The sequence below is a fragment of the Nicotiana attenuata genome, unplaced genomic scaffold (assembly GCF_001879085.1).
Source record: "Nicotiana attenuata strain UT unplaced genomic scaffold, NIATTr2, whole genome shotgun sequence".
NCBI lineage: Eukaryota > Viridiplantae > Streptophyta > Magnoliopsida > Solanales > Solanaceae > Nicotiana > Nicotiana attenuata.
This window is the reverse complement of record NW_017676606.1, coordinates 6,291-20,841: the sequence shown is the minus strand read 5'-3', so window position 1 is coordinate 20,841 and position 14,551 is coordinate 6,291. Positions and strand designations below refer to the sequence as shown.

Sequence of the window (14,551 nt, the reverse complement as noted above, 5' to 3'; positions counted from 1 at the left end):
GTACTATTGATTTTTATTTCCATTTTTCTTTTGTTATCCGCATCTGTCTTCTTCTTCTTTTCTTCTTGTTTGAAGCATGTGTTCATCTTAGTTTCATTTTAGGTCGTGCAATTTCCAGAAAAAGCTCGTCTCGAATTCGAAAGCATTTTGTTCAGATTATTTGTATGTTTTATTTCTCAATAATTATGTGTTCATTCTTGCATCTCTCTTTAATCAGTAATTAGTTTATTTGATGTATTAGATTAGCCTAAGTTTCTTGTTTCTTTTAATTATAAATTTGGGTAGTAATTGATTCCCAATTCATAGTTGGATAGGTTTTTTTTTTTCTGCCTCATCGTGGAACTAGACCTGGGCCCAAAGAGAAGAATTAGCCCAGGTCTGTATGAATTAGGCTGAATTCTTTTGAGTTGGATCATTGTTGACCCATGTTTGGACTGTTTCAATTACTGGGTCAGCTTGGTCCATGAGTTTCAAGGTAAAAAACAGGGTCGTTAAAGGGTATTTTAGGTAAATTAGAATTAGGGAATCTTTTGGTACTGATTTGAGAAGTCCCTAGAAGCTTCTAGGTTGGAGGTTTGAATGGCAATTTCTGATTTTTGGTAGCATAACTTGGGTAGCAAGTCAGTAATTGAGGGACACCTAAGCTAAAATGAGAATTAAAGGGGGGGGGGGGGGCAGGGTACAAAATTGAAAACATAAGGTCTGCCCTAGTCCCTTGCCTATAAAGGCATCTTAAACTTGCCTTTCAAGGCAGAGACGGAAGAGCTGAAAAATCCAAAACAATAGAGCTTACACATTCTGAAAATCTGAGAGAGAGAGCTGAAAATCAAAAATATTAGGCGATTGAATTTGGCAAAATTAGCACTGTTTCATTGAAGCTTTCCTGATATCTCCAAAGTTTTTTTTTATTGTTGAAACAATTCCTGAATATTCGAGGGCTAAAATGTGTTGAATTTGTTCTATATTTAAGTGTTGGGTCAGCTTTTGGTTGGATTTCGACTGCTGGGTGTTGTTTAATTCTGTTATTGGTTCAAATTTGCCTCAAAGCTGGTTATCCTTTGGTCATCTCTGGGCTAGTTCCATTGCTGTGTGCTGCTGTTTTACTGCTGATCTTCTTCCCCTTTTCTTTTCTATTTCCAGGTATTTCTCAAACTTCTGAATTAGTGAATGTTTGATCGAGCATGTAAGCTGAAACACTGGTGGAATACAGGCTTTTAGAGTTCAAAGTCCCTTTTGATTTTCCGGTTACTTTAGTGTTTTGTAATAGATATGTGGTTTTCATGTTACTCATCTGTATGTTTAAAGTGGTGCGTATTCGACAGCCACCGGTGTAAGTAGTTGAATATGTATGCTTAATTCTGTAATAGCTAGTTAAAGGTAACCCTGCTAGTTAAAATAATCCATAGTTTCCTTTTACTATACCCGCATGAGTATATTTGGACGTTTTGAATACATGGTCTTAAGTCCTCTAAGTTTGTTCTTGAGAGATTCAGTTTAAGTTTAAACTTTAGCTTTTCCAAATAACTTAAGGTTTCTTTGAGTAATTTAAAGTTGTATGCCATGGAGTTCTTCATGAAATGGATCTCTAAGTGTTTTATTTTAGATTCACATGGAACGTTTGTTTCTGAAGTTTTAAGGACTTCGGGCCTTTTGCTTGGGCTCAACTTGAGCCTGTGATTTTTAAAACCAACGAAATTAAAAGGAGTGGCCCTGTTGCATACACCTTCTTGGATCCAAAACAGAACCCTTGGTGAGGATTGAGGATGATACAATTTTGTTCTAAGATGGGCCTTGTTGCCCAAATCAACTGCGTTTAGATTCTTTAAAATGGGTAGCCATACCTGTTGAACGAGCAATTGCGATCTCTTTAATTTGGTATTTGTTGATTAGTAATGTTGTGGTTCTTCTTGAATAAGCGAATTCTTGCGAGCTTTCTTAGTTGATTAATGGTGGTTCTAAATAGATTAGTGGAGGCGAGCTACTAGGTAAAACAAGTAGTTCAGGGCCCTCCGAGCCTCTAGTTTGAACAACCTATTAATTTATAATTGAGGTGTGCCATGCCAAACAAAAATGACAATTGCGTGGTCCTCGTTTTAATTAGCTTTAACTCAACCTTAGAATCCGAGGCGTGCCATTTAGCAAAAATTTCATGGCCCTCGCAAAGCTAAAATGCGTAGTTGCTTTAGGCGCGTATTTTAATAATATTACTTTCCTAAATTCGGGTGCACATTTATGTGACCCAAATCCAAATCCCAACGGAGTCGAAATGCGTCAAAAGCCACGGGTACACTGGTGTAACGTGGTTCGAGATACATTTTCACGACGTTGCAATTCTTATTAAAAAGACATAAAGTAAAAGTGGTTAAAATAATGGCACATAGGTAAGAAATATGTTTAAAAATCAGATAACTTAAGCCAAACATAACAGTTAAGCGACCGTGCTAAAACCACGGAACCCGGGAATGCCTAACACCTTCTCCCGGGTTAATAGAATTCCTTACTCGGGGTTCTGGTTCGCGGACTGTTAACAGAGTCATAATTTCCTCGGTTCGGGATTCAAGATAAACCGGTGACTTGGGACACCAAAAGCCAAACTTATCCCAAGTGGCGACTCTGATTTTTTTTAAAATAAATCCCGTTTCGATTGTCACTTCAAGTTGGAAATAACTCCCTTTATTATACCCTATTTCGGGGGTGTAGTGAAAAAAGGAGGTGTGACAAGCATCACATTGGTGATTTGGAAGTTGCCTGCCCTAATACGGGGCGGGACTATAGCACTTGCATAACCCTCGTTCGGTAGTTGTCAGTGGGCTGCTTCTCTTAGTGGAGGTGGGGGAGGGACGGGAACATTATCTTGAGGCGGGCATCCTCGTCTATTTGCTTGAGGATCAAGAAGAACCTCCTCAACTTGATCATCATCCAATTCCTCCCCCAAAGGCACATTTCCGATGGGCTCATTGTTGAGAGCTATTTCGTACCTAAAAGAAATTCATAAACAAAATTAGTGACTGGGAAGGAAAATAAGACAAAGCACTGAAGAACCTAGGTATATAGCTAAATCCGTCTCCCCGGCAATGGCGCCAAAAAATTAATGTCGCCCAAACTCATACCACAATTAGGTAGTGAAGCGGTCGAAGCAATAATAAATCCAAACATAAGTCGGGGTCGATTCCTCAGGGGAGTTAGATATGGGATTAGGTATATAACTAGAGTAAGTGTATGATGCCTCAATTTGTACTTCCACATATTCATTGGTTGTTTCTATTTCTACTTTTAGCTAATGATTGCAAATAATAAAATAGAAGACAATGTTCTTGGTTTTGGTTGTTTTTCAAATGATAAAGGGTCTAGGGTCGTGACTTCCACCTAGGTGGCTACCTAATTGGTTGTAAACTTGTTTACCTTGAAAATGGTAATTACAATTAGATTTTATTTTGTGGTTCTAAAAATACGTGATCTATTTTTATGCTAGTTGTTTAGGAAATAGATGCTAGGTGAAGAGTATGCAATAAGATAAGAGCTTGTATGTAGTATAATAACCAAACCGAATGGCTGGAAATTGGGGCCTCGAGTTGGCATATACGAGCCTCGAGGTCGAATCAGACGCCCGGTCGAGGGTAGTCGATGAAGGATTAACAGTTATGATAGCTTTGATGGAAGCCTTTTATGACCAATAATGAGCAATAAATGAAGAACAATAAATAGAACACATTGGATATAAGCAATAAATGTAAATAGTGAGATCAAGAGAATATGTTAACTTAGAGAGCAGAGAGAATGTTCTTGTATATTCAATATTGAGTATCAGATCTTGCACAAAATGACAAGGATCACCTTTATATATGAGGGGGAATCCCAACATAGTACAAATGCATTTATTACAAAGATATGGAGCTGGTACATCCATTTAATGCTATGATACGGGTTGGGACTAGCCTAATAGACCTTGTCAGCTTTAGTCACGTGCCTTAGGAACCTCCCGCTAGTGCATCGTAGCCGCTGGTTTGCACTGCCTCGAGGTCGATCGTCGAGAATCTTCGGGGCGGAATCTCGAGTTGATTGTCGAGCCTTCTGGGGGCGGTCTTTACGAGGTGCTTTAATGATCGTAAAATTGGACCACCAACTTTACCGTATACAAAACTATAGGGCAAGTTTGATTAGTCGGGATCGTGATATAGCAATCACACACAATTACCCACTCTATACATCTCGGTAGTTTGAATGATTTTGCCCAATTTTGGCTATCTCAAGTCCAAATGGGTATTGCACAAATCAAGTGATATATGCTCAAGTCGGGTCTTACTATCTCTAGGTTTGACCCCTTTAATTGGGGCTATCAATTTCTTGACTTCACCCCAATTCCTTGTTAGCCAAGTTTTCCTAAACTTATTCTCTCTTTCTCAAGTAAAGACTAGGTCAAATAGGCATGAATCAACGTTTGCAACCCTTAATTCTAGAATTCAAGCATAAACAAGGCTAAATACCACTAACCCAATCACAAACAAGCCCTTAGAGAATTTTTTTACTTTACAATTTCATACTTTTGGTATGTTGTGGAAACAGGCTTAAGGGAAAATCACAACTGAAGTTCAAACAACTTACCCCCTACTCGGGGACTGCTGTTTGAAAAATCGATGTAAGCGAACTACTAAAATCTCGAGATCATAAGACCTTAAAAATGCAACCCTCATTTTTATAGGCCACGGCCACCCCACTCGGGGGCTGACACTTCAACCAATGTGTAATCGGGAAACTAGCCCAAGAGGCAAATCCCGAGTTAAAGGCTACGACCATACTAACACGGTTCGGAGACGCTCGAATTCCGTAATGAAAAAGGCCTTCTAATATCTTCACAAAACCGGTTAAAAGATCTACCCTCGACAAAATTATAAAGGGTTTCGATAACACAACCCTCAAAAACCCTAAGGGGTACCGGGTTGTTCGTACTCTCAAAGAACCTTATATCATGATAAGGCATAACAAATTTCTATATGGTTAACGTTTTTGAGCTGAAAAGGGAAAAAATCCATTCTTTCAAGGCCATACCAGCCTAATTCAAAAGGCCTAAGGGCCATTTCATTTCTAAGTTTGAGAGATCATCCTCACTTAATTACGACCTAAAGGTCATCCTACTCCGAGTTTGAGTAGTTACTCACTTGATAATAATGACTACACTAGCGAGACCTCGATCCAATTGCCTAAGCTTCGAACTTGTGATCAAAAATTTTATAAGGCATGAATGAAACACAAGGTAGAAGTTGGTATGAGAACAAGTCAAAGAGAAAAGAGGTCTTTTATATGTAAAGATATTTACAAGGACCGATCAGGGCCCTATACAAAAGATTAAAGAAAAGAAAGAAAAATCCTAAGGTTCCTAATAATTTTCGGGGGCAGCTCCCTCTCCATCGGGGTCGTCGCGACTCTCGGAATCGCTCTTGCTTCCGGCATCATCGTCATCGTCGGAAGAGGCCAGTGCCTTGGCATCGTATTCATGCTCTTTGGCTTTCCTTATATCGTCAGTAAGATCGAAACCTTGAGCATGGATCTCCTCGAGAGTTTCCCTCCGAGATTGGCACTTGGCGAGCTCGACGATCTAAAAAGCTCGATTTTGAGAGGTCTCGATGGATTCTCTTGCTTGGGCTTCAGCAGAATCAGTATTAGATCGGTAGACGGTCACGATCGCCTCCGCTTCAGCCTTTGCTTTTTCTACCTTAAATTTAACCTTTGCAAGTTCGGCGGCCAATCGAGCCTCGAGCTCCTCTATTTTCTTGGCTTGATCTGAGCTTTCCTGACTTTCGGCCAATGACAGTTGGGCTCGAGCAGCATCTTTTACTGAGGCAATGCGGTCCATGTTTTGTTTCCACCCCAAGGTCTCCGCCCTCATAATGTTAACTTTCTCATGGAGCTGTTCGATCTTTCTAGACTTTTGTTGAACATGTAAGATCGAAGTATTAGTCATCATCCCCGAACTGATACATTGAGCTTCTAAGATTTTCATTACCTGCTCAATCAGGTCGGTCTGCTCTTTATGAGCCGTGGCTAATTCATCTCGGAGGCCATTGGTCTCTTATTATTTTTGCAAATAGAGAAGTTTGAGGGAATTTCTCTCCTCCATTAGCCTTTGAAGATCAGCCTCACATCGGCTCAGCTCTATTCGAGATTTGGAAAACGCCTCCTTATAAAGTGCCAAAGCCTATGTGGAAAAAAAAAGAAGGGACATTAGATAAGAAAAGAAGAAACAAATAAAAGAGTGATGTCAACGAGGGGAATTGGGACTTACTCGACTCAAGGCTTGTTGAGCCTCGTCGAAGAGACTCGATGCTTCAATCATGTCGGCAGCATCTTCGACCCCGGTAAAATACCCATGGAAGAGGTCGTCCCCTCGTAGGCTCCTTCCATATCGGGGGTCCCCATTGTGAGCACGTGATTTTTGCCTCGCATAAATTACTCCTTCAGAGTTCCTAAAATTAGGATTTTTCCTTTAATTATTTGATTTTTTAGGAATTATTGCATGATTTTGTGTTTATTTGCATTTTTGTGTGCATTTTAATTTGTATAATTCATAAAAAAAATACAAAAAATATGTGCATTTGTATTTAGGATTTAATTTAGCATTGTAGGATTGATTAAGTGATTAAATCATTTTTATACAAAAAAAAATCACAAAAAAATAGTTTAATTTGCATTTTTATTCTAAACTTCAATTTGGAGTAGTTTTCCTTTTAATTGGTTGGTTCCTTAATTTTTGATAATTATCATTTAGGGTTAATTAGTGTATTTAGGTCAATTAGGGTCTAGGAATTAATTTAGATTTTTATTTTATTTTAAATTTGGAAAAAAAAAGAAAAAAATTGTGAAAAAGGAATGAAAGGAAAGGGACTTAAAATGAAAATAAATTTGGGCCAGTCCATGGATTATTTCCCCATCCCAATTAATTAAACGCCCCAACCCGTCCAGAAATGGTCCAAGCCCATCCCATCCGTTTCGTTTTAGCCAAAACGACGTAGTATCAATGCCAAACTACGTCGTTTCGGTATTCCCCCATCATTAAACGACCAAGTTGGCCCCAGTCTCTCATTTAATTAAGCCATAACCTAATCCCCTTTTCCTCTCAAATCGCCGTCTGCCTCCACAGCAGCTCCGCCGCCCGAAAATCGCCTTACGGCAGCGGAGCACCTCCAAATCCCGCCAAATCTTGACCCTACGACCTACATCACCTCCTCGTCCTTGTCCCACTGTTAATTTCACCAAAAGACCACCCGATTTTGCTGAATTTCAGATCCAGAAAATAAAATTCCGAACTTTTTCCATTTTTGCCCAAATTTTCGGTTTAAACCCTCAATTCATATCAAAACCTATATGAATTCCTCAGTTTTCCAACAAGGGAGTCTTTTTGAATATCCGAAGCTTTCTCTCATGGATTTGGTCGAATTTCGGGAGAATAGCCTTCGAGTGTTCCAATTTCTTCGAGCCTCTGTTTCACTTCTTTTGGCTCATGGTGGGGATTGTTGCATGAATTATTAGCTACGAACGAAAGTTCGGCTAATATTCGTGTCACAATTCTCACCGTTTGGTCAAGCTTTGGATTCACCGGAGTTCAAGTTCGAGTCGGAGTCGTCTTTGTTCTTGAGGACTTCGAAGTTTATCTGGGCTCCAATGGTACTCTCTTATTCCTTTTCTTTCTCACCTTAAGCTCAATTGTTAGCCATGAACTCTTCCTCCTTTTCGTTAGCCTAAGTCAGAATCGCTCGGCATTAATTTAGTCTTAATTTACATTTTTCACTCTTTTAAAAGTGTTTTATTAAAAAAAAAAGAGAAAGAAAAGAAGGATTGAATAATTGTGATGTCTCAATTTTGATTTGGGCTGCCTTCTCTTTAAGTTTGTTTTGGATTGGGCTTGGAGTTTTGTCAGTACCAACCCATTAAATGAAGGCTTAATTTTAGAAGCCTGTCCGTTGGCCAAGTTTGGGGCTGGGTCATTGGGTCAAATTGACCCATACCCATATGATCTGTTGAAGGTAAAATTTAGGGGAAACTAAGGGTAATTGGGGTAATTCACCTAAGGAATCTCTCAGTAACTACCTAGGAAGCTTCTCAGAAGCTGGAAAAATAGCCTTACTTGGTTAGCAAGTCAAAAAAATGAAGGACTAAGTAGCAAAAAGGAAAATTCGAGAAGGACTAAAAAGAAATAACTGAACCCTTAAGGCTGCCCTAGTAACTTGCCTATAAAGGCATAGTTACTTGAGGCTCAATGCAGATTTTGAAGAGCTAAAAAATCCAGCAAAAAGAGAGACGGTTGTGAATTAAAGAATAAGCTACTGTTTCATTAAATTTTCAGTGATTTTTGATCCCTTTTCAACTTCTGAAACTATTTGAATTCATCCGAGTGAAGAAATGGCTTGAACTTGGTTGTCGAAGTTTAGATTTAAAGCTTTGTTAGGCTGTTTGTTTGGTTTGAATCTTATATCCTGAGCTGCTATCTGTCATTCTGGGTTTGGAGCTGTTTTACAGGTTGTTTTGGTGCTAATTTCTACTGTTGTACCTGTTGATCCTGTTCTACTTTGTTGAGCCCTTCCTTTTCCTCCTATTTTGCTTTCCCAGGTACTTCTTTAGCTCCTGATTGAGGCCTGATTGTCAAGCATGTAAAAGGTTGGAAGATTTGTTAAATGAAGACTCCACTTGAAGCTGATTTCCCCTTTTCCTTTTACTATTTCTATGTTCCATAATTGGACTTCAAGTTATAGATGTTAGTTAGGGTCTTTTCCTTTGAAATTGGGTGTGTGAAAGTGACTTGATGTGGTATTTTGCATCTGTATTGATAAGTAAACAATGGACTCTAATTATTCATTTTCATATTTGATGTCGTATGTCATTGTTATTTGGATTCGAATCTGTTTAAGTGTAATAACTCAGGCTGTATGGACTGTTAAATGGATCATCTGATTAGGAAATAGTTTAGCAAATCTGTTCTTCCATGGTCTGAAATATAGTGTTTGGAGATTATGTGTTGCTGTGCTTTGTAAAAAATTATTGATGGTTTTAAGGTCATTCGTTAATTTACAGTCACTTGATTGAAATGGCTTGGCTAATGACCTTAATGGTCCAGCCATGTACAGAAATTACTTTGGCATAGTTGTAGGCATGTATAGGTTAATTTTAATGTTAAACTGTCCACTTGAAAATCCTTAAAGTTTGTTTATGTTGTTGTATGCATGAAAAAGGGTATGTAATTGAAGTTTGAGGTCCATGCAAATGCTCATTAATTTAGCTTGAATAGTTTCAAATTTGTGGGAACGTGTAACTTGCATTGCTGGGTTTGATGTTGATATCCCTCTTGATTTTTCAATACGGAATGCGCACTTGGAGACTTGAACTTGGGTCTCGTTCTCTTGTCCTCTTTGTTTCTCAAAGATGCGGGCCAATCTTGAGGCCTGGGACGTGACGCTGCCTGAAAACAAAAACCTGCTAGACCCATCATGTCCGGGCAAGCCTTTTAAATCTATCCATTTGAAGGTTGTTGTTGCCCCAAAACTATTTCCCTTGAATAATTGGCCCTTTCCCCTCTTCTAAGAGCAATTCCTTTTAATTAGTTCATATATGTGTGTAATACAACAGAATTCAATCTTCTTTAGCTTTGATTAATTAGATTATCAAGTAGATTGAGGCAGCCATATTAGATAAAACAGTTAGTTATGGCCCTCCAAATTTTAGTTTGAATATCCTTTTAAAATGGAATTAAGGTGCGCCTCGCCAAACAAAACCTCAAATGCGTGGCCCTCATTTAACTGCTTGGCCCTCGCAAAGTTAACAACGCGTAGTTGCTTTAGGCGCGTTATTTTAATAACATTACCTTCCTAAATTCGGGTGTGCATTTCATGTGACCCAAATCCAAATCTTAACAACGTTAAATAAAATGTGTCTCGGACTGCGGGTGCATTTCATGTGGCGCGGTCCAAAGACGTATTTTAGGTGACGTTGAAATCTTCCTCAAAAAAATTAAAGGCGGTTAATAATTTAAAATTATACCATAGGCTAAAACATGTATTAAAATCAGATAATAGACCAATTATAATAGTTTAAGCGACCGTGCTAGAATCACGGAATCCGGGGGTGCCTAACACATTCCCCCGGTTTAACAGAATTCCTTATTCGGAATTTCTAGTTCGCAGACTTCAAAAGGAAAGTCAAATTTTCCTCGATTTGGGATTTAAAATAAACCGGTGACTTAGGACACCAGAAAACAAACCATCCCAAGTGGCGACTCTGAATAAAATTGAATAAATAATCTCATTTCGAATAATGTCACTTGAATTGGAAAAACTCCCTATATACTACCTTTCGGGGTGTGTAAAAAAGGAGGTGTGACAGCTCTGGCGACTCCGCTGGGGACCAAACCTAGAACTTCTAGTTCAGGGTTTAAGAATTCGAGCTTAGAATAGCTGTTATATTTGGCTTTATCTGATTTTCCTACATGATTCATCCTAATGTACTAAATGCTTTACCGCTTTGATATTTGGTGAATTGTACATATAAACTGCTACGAAACCCTTCCTCTCTTTGAGTCTTCTACATCATGGAGAAGGGTTCACTTCGTGTGACTTCTCTTCTGTCTAGAGTCTTATTCCATTTTAGAACGAGGTTCAGACAAGTTGCTAAGCCGGCGAAGCTTCTGTATTCCTGGTACGCTGTCCCCCCTCGGCTCGAGTTGTCCGCTCGGGTAAGCCAGGTCTAGAACAATAAACCCAGGTTTTAAACCTAGTATAACAAAGCCTCATGCCGGATCCCTAGTAGGAACGTTTGTTTGCATCACGTGCATTTGACTTAGGAGACTCAACACAGGGGTTGGGTATGTCTAGGACAGCTGTACCTGAAATGAAAAGACCATCCTGATGCATCCTACTTGCTACTTGTGCATTTATTTGTTTCGGCTTGCATGTTGACCGGCTTCTAGAATAGGGAAAGAAAAATCAGAAAAACAAGGAAAAGAAAAAAAAAGATTGAGAGGTAGGTATTTAGAAAATTCTGAAACTGTGCCGGAAAAAAAAAGGAAAAGAAAGGCCTTGTTTTCAAAAAATAGTTGGTTTTGTCAGATCTGCCCGAACTACGCCAGTTTGATTCTCACCGGATGTGGGATACGTAGACAACCCCCATCGGGTCCAACTTCCCTTTTTGCAAAAATAGCCCAAAAACAACAAAATTTTAATTTTTGTCACAAATAAGTCGGGTGATGTCATTCTTGCTTAAAATAAGCCGAATGTCCCCAAAAGGGCACCGGAAGGCTGTTTTTGCAAGAACAACCACCTTAGGTCATTTTTTACGGTTAACGGGCACAGCCTTAAAATCTTCTTCCCCGTAGTGCTAAAAGGTCATATCTGCAAAGCCGGGTTTTTGTTTGGAAATGAAAATTTTGAAAAAATGGTGTTACTTTTTCTTTTAGGTCAAAATGAGTTATTAAATCACCTTAATCACTACTAGAAAATAGGCGTATGGCAACGCTGTCAAAATCGTTGCAGTAGATAGGAAACCGTTGCAATAAATCTATCGCAACGGTTTAGGGGCCCGTTGCATCAGCTCGCGTTGCAATAGATATATGCCAACGGGTAACGGTTTCGAAACCGTTACAATAACATATCTATTGCAACGTTCCGTTGCAATAAATAGGGAACGTTGCAATAAATAGGGCTACTGCAACGGTCATTTTACTCTAATGGAACGGGTACAAATCGTTACAACATCTGCTTTGTATCGACATTTGAGGCTATTGCAACGATTGTTCCCATCTATGCAACAGTTTGACAAGGCCTATTGCAATGGTTTATTCAACCTATTATACTGGTTTGTTTAGACTATTGCAACGTTTACAAATAACTATTTACCTATATCAGTTTTATAAATTACGGAAAACTATTCATAAACAGAATTATAATATGAAATATTCAAGTAGTGATATCCGTAAAGGCAAAATATATAATATACTTTGAGAATTCAAGAGTTAGCATACATAAGTCTGTAAAATGTTCAAAAATAAAAGATTCCTAGCAACAATCAACCAATACTGTAGAAGGTCTTCACTGGATTCGTCTACCCTTTTATTCATTTGCGCACCTACAAAAGAAAATAAATTAATATTCAGAAACATTTCACAAAAGAATTTATTCTCTACATATATATTTCTAGTGTGTATTATATCTACATATTACCAGTCAACTTCACAGACACTACAAAAGTATTTAAATTGATCATAACATATGCTTTATTAGCTTATTAGAACAAAACAGAATCCAATAACCACAAAGCACTCACTCAGTATCTTTCACTTCTCTTGAACTGAAAGTGCCTTAAGTTATTAAAGAATTAAATTTTATCAGAAACATCAATTCGATAGACCACTTTAAACATGCAAATTCAAATAATAAAGTATGAAATTAGCTTGAACTGGAATTCAGAATAACCCCAACTAAGGTGGGCAAGGAGTTTCAAATCAGAAATGAAGGAGAAACTAATGTGCTAGGGATGTTTCCAAATGGGAGCTAAACCTGGTTCTATAGAGTAGACTTTATTATAGCAAAATAAAGATGTGAATGTCTAAATCAGTCACAAAGTACATCTAAAGGAGGACCAAGGTTGCAACCAAAGCTCAAAAATGAAGCTCCTTAATAACGACTATAACATGGAGCAATGAAAACTTAAAAAGTTGGTGCAATGGAGATAGGAATTTACAGCAATAAACATCTGAACTAAGGAAATACACCAGTAAATGAAAGCCAAAAATAACGATAAAAATACAAAGACCTGAAGCAAAATATAGCAGAATTATACAGCTATTTTGCCACATCAAAATCATCTCTGACATTTATATAAGAATATCACCGTATTTTCAGCTATATAGGTCGCTTCAGTCATGTTAATTGAGATTTTGCAGGACTCATAGAATTAAATTTAGACTTTTTTGTTGAATAGTTGTGCAAATAAATAAAAGCAATTCAAATGAAATTATCTTGAAGCAACTGATAATATCACAGGTTTTTGACCCCATAACTTCTGTATTACAAGCAAATCCACACCAAGCATGCTCCAAAAGATTACGAACCACCAAACTAGTCTATGAAAAAATCTTACAAAGTAATTTGGACATAATCATTTTATAATCCTTTTAAAGAACGCTAAATTACCAGTGAAATTGATTCTGAGAGGCTGGATCATATATAATATTTAAAATAGTATTAACTAACCTGTCAATCAAGTCTTGTGCCTCAAAGGACATTGTTTCAAGGATGGATGGCCGAGGGACTTGCTTTTTTGATAATATTACCAAAGCTAATCTGTCAAGCAAGAAATAGTAATGCGTTAATGAGATGACGTCCAATACCTACTGCAAAACTATAGAGTCCATCTAGTACCTGTCAATTGAAGGCAATTCTATCCCTCACAGAATCACACGTATATACTGCAGAGTGTGAACGATTCAGTTATGAACAAGGACACAAGTATGGATATTTATCAACTGTATAGATGATGTCAGACACTAAATAACCAAATTATGTGTCTCTAACTAAATTGAAAAACAAAAGTTTTGGATAGTCTGGCACATGTACTTTATTCCACTTCGAACACACTTAATCGAAAGAGTTATTTGAGGTTCAAAATTTAAAATGAGCAAAGAGATTCCAGAGTTAGAGATCCCTTGCTCCAGAAGGGCTGTCTTTATAACTAACAGTTCTCTAGTACTCTTGATATGCTACTGCTTGGCCTAGCCCCATATTAATTTTCACAAATCAGATATATCATTCCTATGTTAAAGCAAAAGCAAAAAGTTACTTTCAGCTCAAAAATTTTGAAAACAATTGAGAAGCATTTTATGAATTGACATATAATCTTAGAGCAACAAATAAAATATGATAGAGCAAACATATGTCCCTTCATGACCATTTTGTCCATAACAAATCACAGTTTCACCTACTTCACAGTTCAATACTAGTGCTAGAATTAACAATAGTGGAATATAAGCTTGCAAAAGAGGTGTATTGGTTCCATATTTTTAGTTTACTTTTAGCATCCGAGTCTTGTTTTTTCTACACATAGAAAATGATTCATGACTTATATAGGAGAAGTTGACATGAATTTAAATACCTAAAAGAAATTGTCTATTTTACCATTAGAAATTGTTTGCTCAAAAGTTATCATGTGCTTTATGAGTGCAAAACAATACAAATAAGTTACGGGAAAATCATAGCAAATCGTAATAATCCATTGGACCAAGCGAAGAACATGAAAATAAGTACTCAAGGTTAGGAGAAGAAATCTTAACAGCTTTTATTGATAATATTGGTTTGGTCTGCCTCTCCATGAAGAGGTTCAGAGCCTTACAATGGTGTTTTCTCTTCCCATAAGATGGGTATATTTTTCTCTTCTCTCTCTTTTGTCAATAGTGGTGAAGAAGCAGCCCCCCTTCTAGGGCTTCCACTCTTAGTATTTATAGATGTGAGCTTCGTGAGCTGGCAATAAATGGCCGTGGCCACGCTGAGGTTCCGTCCCCATGGGGGAATGACTG

General features: G+C 37.9%; 1 long non-coding RNA gene across 2 annotated transcripts; it reads right to left on the bottom strand.

The window, feature by feature from the left end:
* Window positions 1–11,947: 11,947 nt before the first annotated feature.
* On the bottom strand, window positions 11,948–14,220 carry LOC109221119. Of its 2 annotated transcripts, XR_002067201.1 has the most exons (3): window positions 13,401–14,220; window positions 13,233–13,322; window positions 11,948–12,105 (listed from the first exon to the last, which is right to left on the bottom strand). It is a non-coding gene; the product is annotated as an uncharacterized LOC109221119 (long non-coding RNA). The 2 variants fall into 2 exon arrangements; XR_002067200.1 differs by having other exon boundaries at window positions 13,233–14,220.
* Between the last annotated feature and the right edge of the window lie 331 nt (window positions 14,221–14,551).